This window comes from Giraffa tippelskirchi, chromosome 5 (assembly GCF_054371585.1).
Source record: "Giraffa tippelskirchi isolate mGirTip1 chromosome 5, T2T-mGirTip1v1.2.pri, whole genome shotgun sequence".
Classification (NCBI taxonomy): Eukaryota; Metazoa; Chordata; class Mammalia; order Artiodactyla; family Giraffidae; genus Giraffa; species Giraffa tippelskirchi.
The window spans coordinates 16021157-16036390 of NC_137279.1; the positions used below are offsets into that span (position 1 = coordinate 16021157).

Here is a 15234-nt window from a genome sequence, read left to right on the forward strand (position 1 = left end):
CCTCTGTCACCCTCTTCTCCTCCCGCCTTCAGTCTTTCCCAGCATCAGGGTATTTTTTAAGGAGCCGACTCTTCACATCAGGTGGCCAAAGTGTTGGAGCTTCAGCTTCAGCATCAGTCCTTCTAATGAATATTCAAGGTGGATTTCCTTTAGGATTGACAGGTTTGATCTCCTTGCTGTCCAAGGGACCCTCAAGAGCCTTCTCCAACACCACGGTTCGAAAGTATCGATTCTTCAGTGCTCGGCCTTCTTTACGGTGCAACTCTCACATTTGTACATGACTGCTGGAAAAACCATAGCTTTAGCTGTGTCACACCTTCCAAGTGTGATGATCAACAAATGTCTCCTGGGAGCAAAATCAACCCCAGTTGTGAACAACTAATCTAGAAACTTCCATAAGAATCGGGGTCTTTCTGACCTTCTTGGGAAACCAGTGGGGACAGGAAAGTGACGGGAGCAAATTGGAGGGAGTTTGATTCAAGGTTGGGCTAATGGGGGGAAGAGAGATAGCTGTGACTTGATATCAGAGGCATTCTGGAAGTCGGGGCTTGCTGTATGCCTCTGAGTGCTGGTTCTAAAACATTAGGGCTGTGTCATATTCTGCACTGGCTGTTCACACAGTTTTGGAAAGAGGTCCTGGGAGCAGGGCAGTATGGGAAGCTGACTTAGCCATACTGAGATTCAGATTGCCAGGTCAAGGGTTTTGAATAATCAGAAATATGGCATCTTAAGAATGTTTGGGAGAGTCCGTCTGAACCCCACCTAGGTTGATTGCAGATTTACCTGATTCTGGTGGGCTCTTTTCTCTCTAATTAGAGCCGCCTTCTCTGTGGAAGGTCACGAAACTCATCTTTTACATTCCAAGAACAGAGCTATGTGGGTCACCCGGGGTGAATTTCTATGATTCTTCGAGTGTCCGCTTTATATTTTCAGAAAAGTGCTGAGAAGATTCATCCAAGAGAAAATATTTGCTATGCTTAAAATTAGAATTAAAAAAAAAAAGTCTGGCCTTCTAGGGGGCACTGTAACTTTAGCTAAAAACAGGAACAGAAGCCAGAGAAGTATGCTTAAGCTCATACAGAGTGCATGCAGTTAAGAGCACGAGACTGTGGGACTTAGGAATTTTGTACAGGTTTTCCTAATTCCTGGGGTCTCCTTTCGTTTCTGTTTTGTCTTTAATATTTATTTATTTGGCTGCACCGGGTCTTAGCTGCAGCATGTGGGATCTAGTTCCCTGACCAGGGATCAAACCTGGGCCCCTGTGTTGGGAGAATGGAGTCCTAGCCACTAGATCACCAGGGAAGTCCCTTGGGGTCCCTTTTGATTCTTGGGTTAGGGGAACAGTCCTGCTACCCATTTCATAAACTAACAATATATATCAGGTTGTTGAGTAAATTGCTGTGTTCTGGGGAAAGGATTTGACCAGATCAAGATAGGGTCCTAACAAAATAATCCACATAATTGATTAACAAAATTTAATTCTCCTATAATATTTTCCTATAATTTTTACTATAATTCTCCTTTAATATTTCTCTCCACTTAACATAGGTCTTTTTACTTTTAAAAATAATATCGTAGTTACCAACAGCCTTGTAAGATGCAGACGAACATATCTCTTCCAGAAGTACATGACAGGAACCCTGGTGATTGGCAGGTTCAGGGCTATTTCTCACCTGGACGCCTGTGACTGTCACTTAATTGGTCTCACTGACTCCACTCTTGTCCCCTCACTACCCACCCAACAGCCGATTGTGAACTTTCAAAAACGTGACTCAGATTGTTCTCCTGCCCACAGGCCTCCTGTCTACAGGCCTCCAAGCTCTTAGCATAAAAGCCCAAGTGTCTTCCCTGCTTACAAGGCCCTTCCCCATGGGTCTCCCTCACGCCTCTCTGACTTCAGCATCAGCCTGGCTGTTCCATTTCTAGGGCTTTGTACCAGCTGCTCTCCCTGCCCTGCCACACATTCCTTCCAGATCTCCGTGTGGGGGATACCTTGTCATTCACTTCTCTGCCCCTATTGTCACTTCTGCAGAGAAGCTGCCCCACGCCATACCCTCTCTGTTTCATTTTCTTCCCCTCTCTCCTTATCATTAGCTGAATTTAGTTTACACTCCTAGGATCTTATTCATATGTCACCATACCCTAGGGATCGTTCTGTGCCTTAGTTTCCCCACCCCCAACAATGTGTCTTAGAGACCTTCCATGTCAGACTGGATAGGCCACCTTCATTCTTTTAAATGGCTGCATAGTATTCCTTTTACTGTACCTCCACCACCATAATTTGTCTAACATCTTCCATACAGATTTCTGACTTTTTACTGTTGCAAATAATGCTAAAGTGGAACATCTTTTTAATAAATCTCTGTGCACGTGTGTAAGTTTTTTCCGTAGTATGGGTTCTTGGAGGTGGAATTGTCAGGTCAAAGGTTATGCCCATTTGTCCTTTTGATAGATGCTGACTGCCATATTGCTTTCCTAAAGGGCTTTATTAAGTTATCCTCCCACTAACAGTGTGTTAGAAGGCACACCTCCCTTCATCCTCCCTGACACGAATTAGTATCATTTTTTTAAATTGCCTTGAGGGACATACAGCAATGGTGTCTTATTTCACATCAGAATCCTAACGGCCATTTTAAGACTGCTTCATGCTTGTGTCCCCTGGAGTCATGCCTCCAAGTCAGCTCAGGGAGAAGCAGCAAAAATCTCTGTGAGCTCTGAACCTTTTAGAACAGTCTCATCCATCGCACCAGAAACCTCTGTCCTCCCTGCCGGCAGGGCTCAATCAATAACCTGGAGAGCAGTGGGCCAGCCTGACATTTCCTGCACGCAGCTCCCTCTCCCATCCATCAACCGAACACATCCAGCAACTCAGCTAATGTTCTAGTGAGTGAAAATCTGCCCAAGAGAGGTGGTGAGCACCAAGAAAAGCATCTAACCGGGGACACTGACAAGCATTGCAGGTCAAAAGGAAGACTTCTTAGACTTCCTGCTCCCACGTTGGCAAGCCGTGTACTTTTAGAGTTTTTGATTTTTTCTTGTCCTAGCTTCACTTTGATTATAAGGAAAAATCTCAGTTTTCCACCTTCCTATGTAGGGAAAAATCCTTTTCTTCCTTGCTATGAGACCATTCATTTCTTCCTTGTGTGTCTCCTTTACTCCTCATACAAAACACACTTCTGCCACTTCTGGTGACCAAATGTTTTTCTCCACAACAAGCAGTTCCAGACATACCAGCCTGGTATCTTACAATGTATCTCGCTTCTGATTCTACCTGTCCTGAGAGAGCAGATCCCACAGGTTAAGGGCTCAGTCCCACCAGACTGTCCCCTCCCTGCAAGCCCCAACCCTCCCCTGCCCCCTGCATACTTCAAACACCAGTAGAAAGCTCAGGTGCTTTCAACCAAACTCTACAGATGGGAGATTCTAAAAACTCCCTCCTTAGTTTCAATTAATTTGCTAGAGTGGCTCACAGAGCTCAGTTCAGTTCAGTTCAGTCGCTCAGTCGTGTCCGACTCTTTGTGACCCCATGAATCGCAGCACGCCAGGCCTCCCCGTCCATCACCAACTCCCAGAGTCTACCCAAACCCATGTCCATCGAGTCAGTGATGCCATCCAACCATCTCATCCTCTGTCGTCCCCTTCTCCTCCTGCCCTCAATCCTACCCAGCATTAGGGTCTTTTCCAATGAGTCAGCTCTTCGCATGAGGTGGCCAAAGTATTGGAGTTTCAGCTTCAACATCAGTCCTTCCAATGGACACCCAGAACTGATCTCCTTTAGGATGGACCGGTTGGATCTCCTTGCAGTCCAAGGGACTCTCAAGAGTCTTCTCCAACACCACAGTTCAAAGGCATCAATTCTTCAGCACTCAGCTTTCTTCACCATCCAACTCTCACATCCATACATGACCACTGGAAAAACCATAGCCTTGACTAGACGGACCTTTGTTGGCAAAGTAATGTCTCTGCTTTTAAATATGCTATCTAGGTTAGTCATAACCTTCCTTCCAAGGAGTAAGCGTCTTTTAATTTCATGGCTGCAATCACCATCAGCAGTGATTTTGGAGCCCCAAAAAATAAAGTCTGACACTGTTTCCCCATCTATTTCCCATGAAGTGATGGGACCAGATGCCATGATCTTAGTTTTCTGAATGTTGAGCTTTAAGCCAACTTTTTCACTCTCCTCTTTCACTTTCATCAAGAGGCTCTTTAGTTCTTCTTCACTTTCTGCCATAAGGGTGGTGTCATCTGCATATCTGAGGTTATTGATATTTCTCCCGGCAATCTTGATTCCAGCTTGTGCTTCTTCCAGCCCGGCGTTTCTCATGATGTACTCTGCATATAAGTTAAATAAGCAGGGTGACAATATACAGCCTTGACGTACTCCTTTTCCTATTTGGAACCAGTCTGTTGTTCCATGTCCAGTTCTAATTGATGCTTCCTGACCTGCATACAGGTTTCTCAAGAGACAGATCGGATGATCTGGTATTCCCATCTCTTTCAGAATTTTCCACAGTTTATTGTGATCCACACAGTCAAAGGCTTTGGCATAGTCAATAAAGAAGAAATAGATGTTTTTCTGGAACTCTCTTGCTTTTTCGATGATCCAGCGGATGTTGGCAATTTGATCTCTGGTTCCTCTGCCTTTTCTAAAACCAGCTTGAACATCTGGAAGTTCACGGTTCACGTATTGCTGAAGCCTGGCTTGGAGAATTTTGAGCATTACTTTACAGAGCTCAGGGAAGCACTCAATTAATGTTTACCAGCTTATTAAAGAATATGATAAAGGATACAAATGAACAGCCAGCTGAAGAGATACATTGGGCGAGACCAGGGATGGTCCTGAGCAAAGGAGCTTCTGTCCCCGTGGAGTTGGGGTGCAACACCGTCCCAGTGATGTGTTCTGGCTTGGAAGTTCTCCAAACCCCCTACTATTGGGATTTTTATGGCGGCTTCTTCACTTAGGCACAATCAATTATTGACTCCGTTTCCAGCCCCTATTCCCTCTCTGGAGGATAGGGATGGGGTGGAACTGAACATTCTAAGCTTTTTATCATGGCTTGGTCTTTCAGGTGATTAGCCCCAACCCAGGAGTCATCTGGGAACTCACCTGGACTAGAGTCACCTCAATGGAACAAAAGATGGGGACTTTCCTGGTGGTCCAGTGGTTAAGAATCTGCCTTGCAGTACAGGGCACGTGGGTTCAATCCCTGGTCAGGGAACTAAGATCCCATATAGGGGCAACTAAGCCCACTCACTACAACCACTGAGCCCCCACACTCTAGAGCCCACACACCACAGCTAAAGAAGCCCACGTGGGGTGGGGGTGGAGAACAGAAGATGTTACTTGTGCTCTTATTGCTTAGGAATTTATGAGGGTTTTGAGAGCCCAGTGTCAGGGACAGGGTCAAGGACAAAGAGCTTACAAAAAAATGCAAACCAGCTTTTTGGCCAACCCAATAGCACCATAGATGCTCCTAGTTTTCTCATCACTTAATAAATTACAAAGGTTTTAGGAGCTCTGTGCCAGGAATGGGGGGCAAAGACCAACATGTATATTTTCTATTATCTCACACTTCCCTCCCCAAAGGAATTAATTGTTAGGCTTCCCCAGGCAAGAAAAGCCTGGCCACTGTTTCTTTATACTGGTGCTCTCCTAAGCTCTCTGCACCTATTGTCTAATGTCCCTGTGAGCTGGATAATGCTATTATATTCAGCTTAGAGATGAGTCGGCAGCCAGAGCAGTTGAGTAACTCGCCCAAGATCACCCAGCTAGTAATGCCTGGAGTGGGATTTGAACCTAGAGCCTATAAACTTGTGCTCTATTGCCTCCTATGTGGGCTCCGTGTCTTAGGGAATTATAAAGGCTTTATTTTGGGGTGTTTATAAGTGTTTGTACGTTACTTATAAGTGTCTTTAAAAAGAAAATTCAAAATAACAATGGAGTTGCTTTAAGATTGTGTCCTTTCTGTGACCCTGGAAAAGTCCCAACACATACATTTTTTGTGAGCTGATTTCTTTTCTCCACGTCTGTGGGAGCTGATACTTGTTCTTTGGCCCGTGCATATGAAAGGAACAAGATGGCATGGTTCAGTAGTTGACCAGGCACCCTGGTCAAGGCCGGGGCAGGGTGACAACTGTATTGATTCACTTCTGTTGCCGTAATCAATTATCACGAACTTATAGGCTTAAAGAAACACAAATTTATTACCTGATAGTCTGGAAGTCCTAAAATTAAGGTGTGTTCTTCCTGGAAGCTCTGAGGGAGATCTGTTGCCTTGCCTTCTCCAGCTTCCAGAGGCTGTCTGCACTCCTGGTCCCATGGTTCCTTCCTCCAACCTCAAATCTCTTTCCACTCTCTGCTTCTGTTGTCACATCTCCTCTGAGTCTGACCTTCCTGCCTTCCCTCTGTGATTTCCTTGGACTCACTTGGATAATCCAGGATAATCTCCCTATCTCAAGATTCTTAATTCAAGTCACATCTGCAGAATCCCTTTTGCCACAATAAGGTAACATATTTTCAGGCTCCGGGGATTAGGACGTGGAGACCTTTGGAAGGCCCCGATTAAGCATTGCACACCAACCATCGCCATTTGCTGGGGACCAAATGGTCTTCCAGATGATAGAACTTTTAGTGCTAAAATCAGGAAAGTTTTGTGCAAAACTGGGCAGCCACTTGCCCTTAGCTAAGCGCGCCCTTGGTTCCAGAAGGTATTTCTACTAACTCTTGGGGAAGTAGAGAGGGAAAATGAACATAGATAAGCTGTAAAGGTATCAGCATTTTTGCAGTAACGTTTTCTTTAGGAGAAAAGCAAACTGTAACCTTTAAGAAGTCTCACCCTGCACTACAACCTCAGCAGGACCACATCCTTACAAAAAAGATGTTCTCCACTTGGTTGTTTTTTTGGGCTGCACTGGGTCTTAGTTGTGGCATGTGGGATCCAGACCCCCGGCCAGGAATTGAACCTGGGCTCCCCGCATTGGGAGCGTGGAGCTCCAGCCCCTGGATCACCAAGAAAGTCCCCTCTGGTAGTTCTACCTGATAAAGGCAAAGCTATTTCCTCAACAAACTCCACTGCAAAGCCTGGATTATCCCTAAATAAGAAGCCTGTACGGCGAACTTACATTCAGAAAGGTTAATGGCTCATACAGTGTGGAGTAACAGACTTCTAGTTAAAAATAGAGCCTGATTCCATGCAAATGACAGAGACTCATCACCTGGATGTGAAGCCACAGCGGGTTTTGTACATCATGTGTCCTCTTCCTGCCTGTTTTCCTTCCCCTTCGCCTTCCAGTCTACCCACCCTCCCGGGCCCAATCCACCCACCCAGTTATATTTAGTGTTACAGTCTGTGGGTTTCTGAAATAATTCTCTCATGTGTTTATGAGTCTCACTGAAAGGAAGGCCGGTTCATGCCATATTTTTATGTATATATTTAGCTCTCTGTTTCTGAGGAAATAAACAGAAATGAGTCTTGTTCAATAATAGGTGAATTCCAAGAAGCTGGTAGCCTGGTTTGAGAAGGGTGACGGATGGTGATCTGGGACGGGAGGGGCTGGTTTCCAGTGGAAAGGATTTGAACGGAGAGTCCTGGGGTGGCACATGGCAGTTGGGGACTATGAGAGGGTCACCCCGCACGGTCCATCAGAAGTGACAGTTGAGGAAGTGAGGATCATAAGTCATTTCCCAGCTGTGAAGACAAAGACAAAAATCCTCCCAAGCTAGAGGCAGTGGAGCCAATAGATGAGCGGGAATGAGAGGGTGACGGTGTTACTCTGTTTCTCCCTGACAACCAGTTCAGGGATGCAAAAGCCAGACAAATGGATAGAAATCCAGAAACTAGAGGAAAGCCAGGCATGCAAGGGCTTCTGGGAAGCACTGGTTACATTCCTTGGTCAGTTCAACCTGACGCATGCATAGTGGGGGTGGGGGCAGCTGGTGGGAGTTGACAGATGGTCACCAGGAGCCTCTTATGTCCAGGGGAGCTTCTCAAGGTTTGCAGGGCAGCTCCACACATGAGCCTGCTCAGGGAGCTCAGCTTTATCCCCATGTGCATCCAAGCTCAGACCAGCCCTTCTGCTGGCCAGACACTGAGCAGAAGAATGCATTGGATCTGGGCCCTCTACCATCCCCTCGGGAAATGCAATTTCCATCACGTGCCTTCCTGAGTCATAGTGGCAGGACTAAGACGCTGTCTTTCACTGTGAGGAAAAATCTATGCTCTCGTGACCTCACGGGGCTTCATATTTCACTGCTTCTCCTAGAGTTGCAGGTAAAGGGCATGTAGGAAGGGAGAGACCCCTGTCCTGGGAAATCCACATCCTCTCCCCTGGTTCTGCTGAGGCATGATGGCAAGTGTTTGTAGATGGCTGGCGAGGGTAGGGCTGATTTAAGAAGAGCTAAGCTAATTGCTCCCTGCAGGAGGTCAGTTTATAACTAGTCTGCAGTTATTATAGGGGGCTCTCAACCTGTTCAACTAATGATGTCCAAGGAATGGCATGGTGGGCTCCCATGGTCCCACCCATGGATCAACATCAGAGACAGTGCCACCCCTTCATATTCATTTCAGACTCAAGTAGGAATCTCACTTGACAGCTGTCTTATGGCTCGGAGAGGAGCTGGTATGATTGACTGTCTCACTCAGCCAGGGGAATGTGATCACCCAGCCCCTGCTTCCCAGATGGATTGAGACTGGAGGATTTGGGACTAGAGGAAGATCCAGAAAGATGCCCAAGCTGAGGGACGATCACACATGCTTAGTGTGGGTGAATGAAAGGGGTATCATGTCTTTTCAAAGAAGCCAAGCCACAGAGCCTGGAGATTCCATTCCTGACCCAGTTCACCTGCTCACATCGCCTTGTGCCCCTGGAATGAGTGCCTTCCTTCTGTTTCAAAATATAGGCTTCGCTGCTATTTAGATGTGGCAAGACCAACAGATTGGGAGACGATTGCCATTGAAAAGATACGTATACTCACAGATCCCAAGAGGAGAGGACATGGCATGCTGGGGGGTGGGGGCCACTCAGGGAGACACCAGGGCCAGTCAGGAGGCAGAGAGATGGGGGAACACGGATACGAGCCTTCGCTGTGGTTTCTGTAGGAAGGAATGGCGGAGGCGGGGAGCTGGGTAAGCAGGCTCAGGATTGACTGTGTGTTAGTCCCCCAGTCGTGTCTCTTTGCGACCCCGTGGACTGTAGCCCACCAGGCTCCTCTGTCCATGGGCTTTCCCAGGCAAGAATACTGAAGTGGGTTGCCATTTCCTTCTGCAAGGGATCTTCCTGACCCAGGGATCAAACCCACATCTCCTACTTTGCAGGCAGATTCTTTACCACTGAGCCACCTGGGAAGCCCTTGGAGTGATTAGGGCAGGGGAATAGTGGCCCTGATGTGAGAACCAGATGGAGGAGGTGGTAGGGGATGGGTACATTCTAGAGTAACTTGTTTTCTATCTCTAGGATAAGTTGTTTATTATCTGTAGGAACTGATGAACTTTTGGAGGGTGGCCCTTCTAAGGTCATCAAGGCCACAGATATTAAAGCATCAGAAAACAGAAAATAGAGAGTGAATAATCCTCTTCTCTGCTGTCAGCACCCAGCTCAAGTCTCATCTGTTCTGGGAAAGTTCCCAGGCTGTTAACCAACCAGGATTCTTGGCCTTCCCCAATGAATAGAAATTGATCAGAGGCCAGACAAGAAATTCAGCCATGGCTTTTCTGGGCCCCTGCTGCAGCAGTGGGGAGCAAGAACAAACAATTTCCCTTGCTGCTCTCTCCCCAAGGTGGGAGTGAACTTGTTCCTTATATGGTATCCCATATAGGGGGGTGTAAGGGGAAAGACCAAGGGGTGGCTTAGGTGGTGTGCCCACCACTTAGGTGGTGTTATGTGTAGGGGGCATGCGCAGTACCTGGCTTTTGCTCTCAACACTGTTTTTGGTCCAGGCTCTTCAAAAGTGCCAGTTGGGTTTTTTGGTTGTTTTATATCCTTTGCATCCAGAATTTGCCCAAACTGTGCATGGAGGCAGTTATTTTTAGTCCCATATAATTTCCTTGTATTTTTTTTTTTTTTTCTGCAGGAGAAGTATAGTAGTAGTAGCTGGTAGTCACTTAGTCATGTCCAGCTGTTTGCGATCCCGTGGACTGTGGCTCTCCAGGCTCCTCTGTTCATGGAATTCTCCAGGCAAGAATACTGGAGTAGGTAGCCATTCCCTTCTCCAGGGGATCTTCCCAACCCAGGGATTGAACCCGTGTCCCCCGCATTGCAGGCAGATTAGCCAGGTACAAGCATTGCAGCACTGCAGGGAAGGGCCCGAGGTCCCAGGCCTGTCTCAAGGCTACTGCATTCCATAGGGATCTCCCCCGCCTAGCCCGCCCCGAAGTCCTGTAACACTTAAGGTCTCTGCTGTTCATTTTGGTATTGATTAAGCAAAGGATGCTGTGTTCCTGCATCGAAAACCTAAGCTCCCTGGAGGGGGGATTGTGTGTTTTACTTCTCTATGTCCTATACAGCACCTGGTCCAGAGCTTTGAACGTAATAAACACTTCATTAAATTTTTGTTAGGGAATGCCTGAGGTTCAGTTTGCTAGGCCACAAGAATGGTTCCTTTAAAATTTACAGTTTTTAAACCCCTGATCAGGAATAACTCTGCCTAAAGGGATTCACTCTTTGGTTTCTTCCTTTATTAGCCAAAGCTTTCCAAGATTTAGAATGTTTACAAATCCAGACTGCCTCTGTGAAATTCACAAACAAGGCAAATGCAGGCAGCTCCAACTGTGAATACAGCTCAAAAGGGGTCATTTCTGATTGCAACTGAAAAGGAAAAATCAGGTTAGCAGAGGTATCCTGACCACAGTGTTTCCTCCGTTAACTTCCCAGAAGAGGAGAGTAGATTACACATCAGCCAGGCTCACTGAGCAGCCAGGAGGCAGACAAGACATGTCTGTCTCATGAATTATTATTAATGGGCAAATCATCCGTGTTGTGTCTATCCTTGTCTGGTGAGTCCAGCACACCTGTCAGGAAGGGAGATTTACCTGGTTCCAAGTGGCCTGGAATGAGTTCTGAGACACAGTGGATCCTTGGGTACCGAGGGTAGGACATGACAATGCTCCTGGCAGGCTCGGCTCCTCCTCTGTGAAGATAAGAGCAAGAAAGGTGGATCAAATGGAGGGCGGGTCAGACCTGAGTGTAAAATGTGAGAGTGAATTGGCTGTGTCCCTGGGACAGAGCTGATGAACAAAAATAGACCACATCTTGGGAAGCTTGGCATGAAATTAAACTCCAGGGCCCTAGCTACAGCTTTGCCAGTAGGCTACCTGCCAATGTCCAGAAATGCCCTTGTCATGCAAAGTGGATGTAGCAGTGGAGTGGACGGGGGAGGGATGATTGTAGTGAGTACCCTACCACTGAAGGACTGCTCTGCCTCTGTGTGTGTGTGTGTGTATGTGTGTGTGTGCACGCGCGCACGCTCAGACGTTCATTCATGTCTGACTCTTTGTGACCCCTGGACTGTAGCCTGCCAGGCTCCTCTGTCCATGGAACCCCCCAGGCAAGAATACTGAAGCAGGTTGCCATTGCCTTCTCCGGGGGATCTTCCTAACGCAGAGATCGAAACTGGGTCTCTTGTGTCTTCTGCATTGGCAAGTGGGTTCTTGACCACTGCACCAGGTCCCTTGCTATTCAAAATACAGTCCACAGCTCAGCAGCATTGGTCTCATTTGGAAGCTTATTAGAAACACTGCATCTCAGGCAGGGCCCGGATAGGATGAGACCGAGGAGGATGGCCCACTCCAGTGCAAAATTTAAGGGGCCACCCCTAAACTGAAAAATCAAAATAAATAATGTTTTTTAAAAATAAAAATTAATGCAAAAATCCATGATGAAGATAATATCGTAACTTGAAATGAAGACAGGATCTGACCTCGCACTTGAATGATCCTGCCCCTCTCACCGCTCCCTAATCCTGGCCCTGATCTCAGGTCCCACCCCAACCCTTGGAATCAGAATCTGCATTCTAACAAGATCCCCAGAGGATTCACATGGACATTAGCTTGAGAAACACGGCTTTCAACAACACCTGCCTGGCTATAACAACCCCAAATCTTAGAATCGAGATAGTAACAAAACTAGAAAGAGATGAGGAGATAAATTTACAGAAGTATCTAACCCCTGAGTTTGCTTGCCATTGGCCTGGATTTGCACACTGCCACCTTAAAATGATACATGTTTCATGGTTTATCATGACCTCTTTAAAGACATTTTATTTTGAAACAGTTATAGATTCATAGGAAGTTGCAAAGATAGTGTGGAGAGGTCCCATGTGCCCTCTGCCCAGTTTCCTGAAACACTTACATTTTGTGAACCACAGTACAATATTATAATGAGGAAATTGACATTGGTATAAAGTGTATGTATTATAAAGTTATACCTGATTTTATCACATGTGTAGATTCATGTAACCAACACAGTTAATATACAGAACTCATCCATCACCACAAAGATCTCCCTAGACTAGAGCTATAGCTTCTTAGTCACTCCCACCTCCCTTTTCTGTACCCTCACCCCTAACCATTGGCAACCACTAATCTATATAATTTCCGAGAATATTATATAAATGCAATCATACAGTATGGAAACTTTTGAGATAGGCTTTTTTTTTCACTCAATGTGATAAGCTGTTGATCTATCTCAATTGTTGCATTTACAATTTTTACCTTTTTGTTTGTTTCAAATCAATTTGTTCCTTTTTGTTGCTATGTACTATTGCACGGTATGGATGTACCACAGTCTAACTGTTTACCTAAACTGTTAGCCTAAAATTGTAGGCTATTTTACTTGTTTACTGTATTTGGTTATTATAAGTAAAGCTGATATGAGCAATCCTATACAGATTTTTGTGTAGACATGTTTTCATTTCTTTGGGATGAATACCCAAGAGTGCAATTGCTGAGTCATATGGTAAGTTTAGTTCTTTAAGAAAGTGCCAGACTATTTTTTAGAGTAGTTTGCCATTTTACATTTCCACCAGCAATGTATCAGAAACCCAGTTTCTCCACATCCTTACCAGCATTTGGCATTGTCATTCTTTCTTCTTTTAGCCGTTCTACTAGTGAATAGGGGTATCTCCTCCTGGTCTTAATTTACATTTCTTAATGCTTAGGGATATTAAACACCATTTCATGTGTTTTTTCACCATCCATTTGTCCTAGTCAGTGAAATGTCTTTTACCCATTTTCTAGTTGGATTGTTAGTTTTTCCACTACTAAGTTTTGAGTCCTTTCTATGTTCTAATATGAATCTTAAGACATGTGGATGCAAACATTTTCTCCCAGCCTATAACTTGTTTTTTCATCCTGTTAGGTCTTTCATAGAAAAAAAAAAGTTTATTTTATTAAAGTCCAGTTGATTGTGGTTTGTTTTCCTTTTATGCATCCGGTTTTAGGTGTCTTGTTGAAGAGTCTTCACCAAGCCCTGGACCCAAAGATTTTCTCTCACATTTTCATCTGGAAATTTTATAGTTTTTTATTCTACATAATTTAAATCTGTGATCCAGTTTGTTTTTGTAAAAAAGTTAGTTACTTATTTTAATTGGAGGCTAGTTACAATATTGTATGGTCCATTTTGAATTAACTTTTGTATAAAGTATGAGATTTAGGGCAAGTTCAGTTTGTTTTTATTTTGTTTTTGGTCTATGGCTGTCCTGTTGCTTCAGCACCATTTATTGAAAAGATAGTCCTATCTCCATTGAATTGTTTTTGCGCTATTGTCAAAATTCACTTGGCCTTCCTTGTATGGGGCTATTTTTAGATTCCCTATTCTATTTCATTGACCTTTGTATATAACTCTCTGCCAATACCTCGCACTTGATTTCCATAGTTATGTAATAGTATTTAAAATGTGGACAGATTGATTTTCCCACATTATTATTCTTTTTTTAAAGGTATTAACTATTTAGCTCCTTTTCCTTTACATATAAATTTTAGAATTATTCTGTCTTCATTTATGCAAAAAGAAATCCTTGCTGAGATTTTGATAGGAAGTACATCAAATTTATATATCAATTTAGGGAATTAATATCTTTGCTATGTTGAGTCTTTTATTTCATAAACTATTTTTCAGAGTAGTTTGTCATTTTATGTTGTATGACTCAACATTTATTTGTGATTCTTTCATCAGCATTTTGTAGTTTTTAGCGTACAAGTTCTATGTATTTTTTAAATTTTGTTTAATTTTTAATTGGTGGATAATTTCTCTACAATTTTGTATTGGTTTCTGCCATACAGCAATGTGAATCAGTCATAATTATATATATATATGACCCCTCTAGGTCATCACAGAGCACCAGGCTGGGCTCCCTGTGTTACTCAGTAACTTCCCACTGTCTGTTTTACTCATGATAGGTATATGTGTCAATGCTACTTTCTCAGTTCATCCCATCCTCACCTTCTCCCACTTTGTCCACAAGTCCGTTCTCTACTAAGTTCATCAGTACCATTTTTCTAGATTCCACATATATTTGTTAATATATGATACTTGTTTTTCTCTTTCTGACTTACTTCACTCTGTATAAGAGGCTCTAGGTTCATCCACCTCACTACAATTGACTCAAATTCATTCCTTTTATGGCTGAGTAATAGACCATTGTATAAATGTACCACAACTTCTTTATCCATTCATCTGTTGATGGACATCTAGGTTGCTTCCATGTCTTGTCTACTGTAGATATTGCTGCGATGAACACTGGGGTACATGTGTCTTTCAGAATTCTATATATGTTTTATTATATTAATCCTAAGTATTTTATTTTTGAATGGTGATGTCATCTTGTATTTTTTTTTTCATTTATTTATTTGGCTGCGTTGGGTCTTAGTTGTGTCACACAGGATCTTTGTTGCAGCAAGCAGGCTTCTCTCTAGTTGTGGCACATGGGCTCCAGAGTGCCCGGGCTCAACAGTTGTGTCCTGCAGACTTAGTTGCCCCAAGGCAAGTGGGATCTCAGTTTCCCGACCGGGGATTGAACCTGCGTGCCCTGCATTGGAAGGTGGATTCTTAACCACTGTAGCATCAGGGAAGTCCCAGTCATCCTGTATTTTGAATTTCAATTTCCATGTACTTTTTGCTAGCATATAGAAATGCAATTGATTTTCTTGTATTGATTTTTTCTTAATATGTATATTTTATTGAAGCATAGTTGACTTACAGTGTTTCAGTCATACAGCAAGGTGATTCAGTTTTACACAT

General features: G+C 44.2%; 1 protein-coding gene across 29 annotated transcripts in view; it reads left to right on the top strand.

Annotated features, from left to right (window-relative positions):
* The window catches only part of NMNAT2 (nicotinamide nucleotide adenylyltransferase 2), a 208432-nt gene that overhangs the window by 147387 nt on the left and 45811 nt on the right, over nucleotides 1-15234 (top strand). The window lies entirely within an intron of this gene.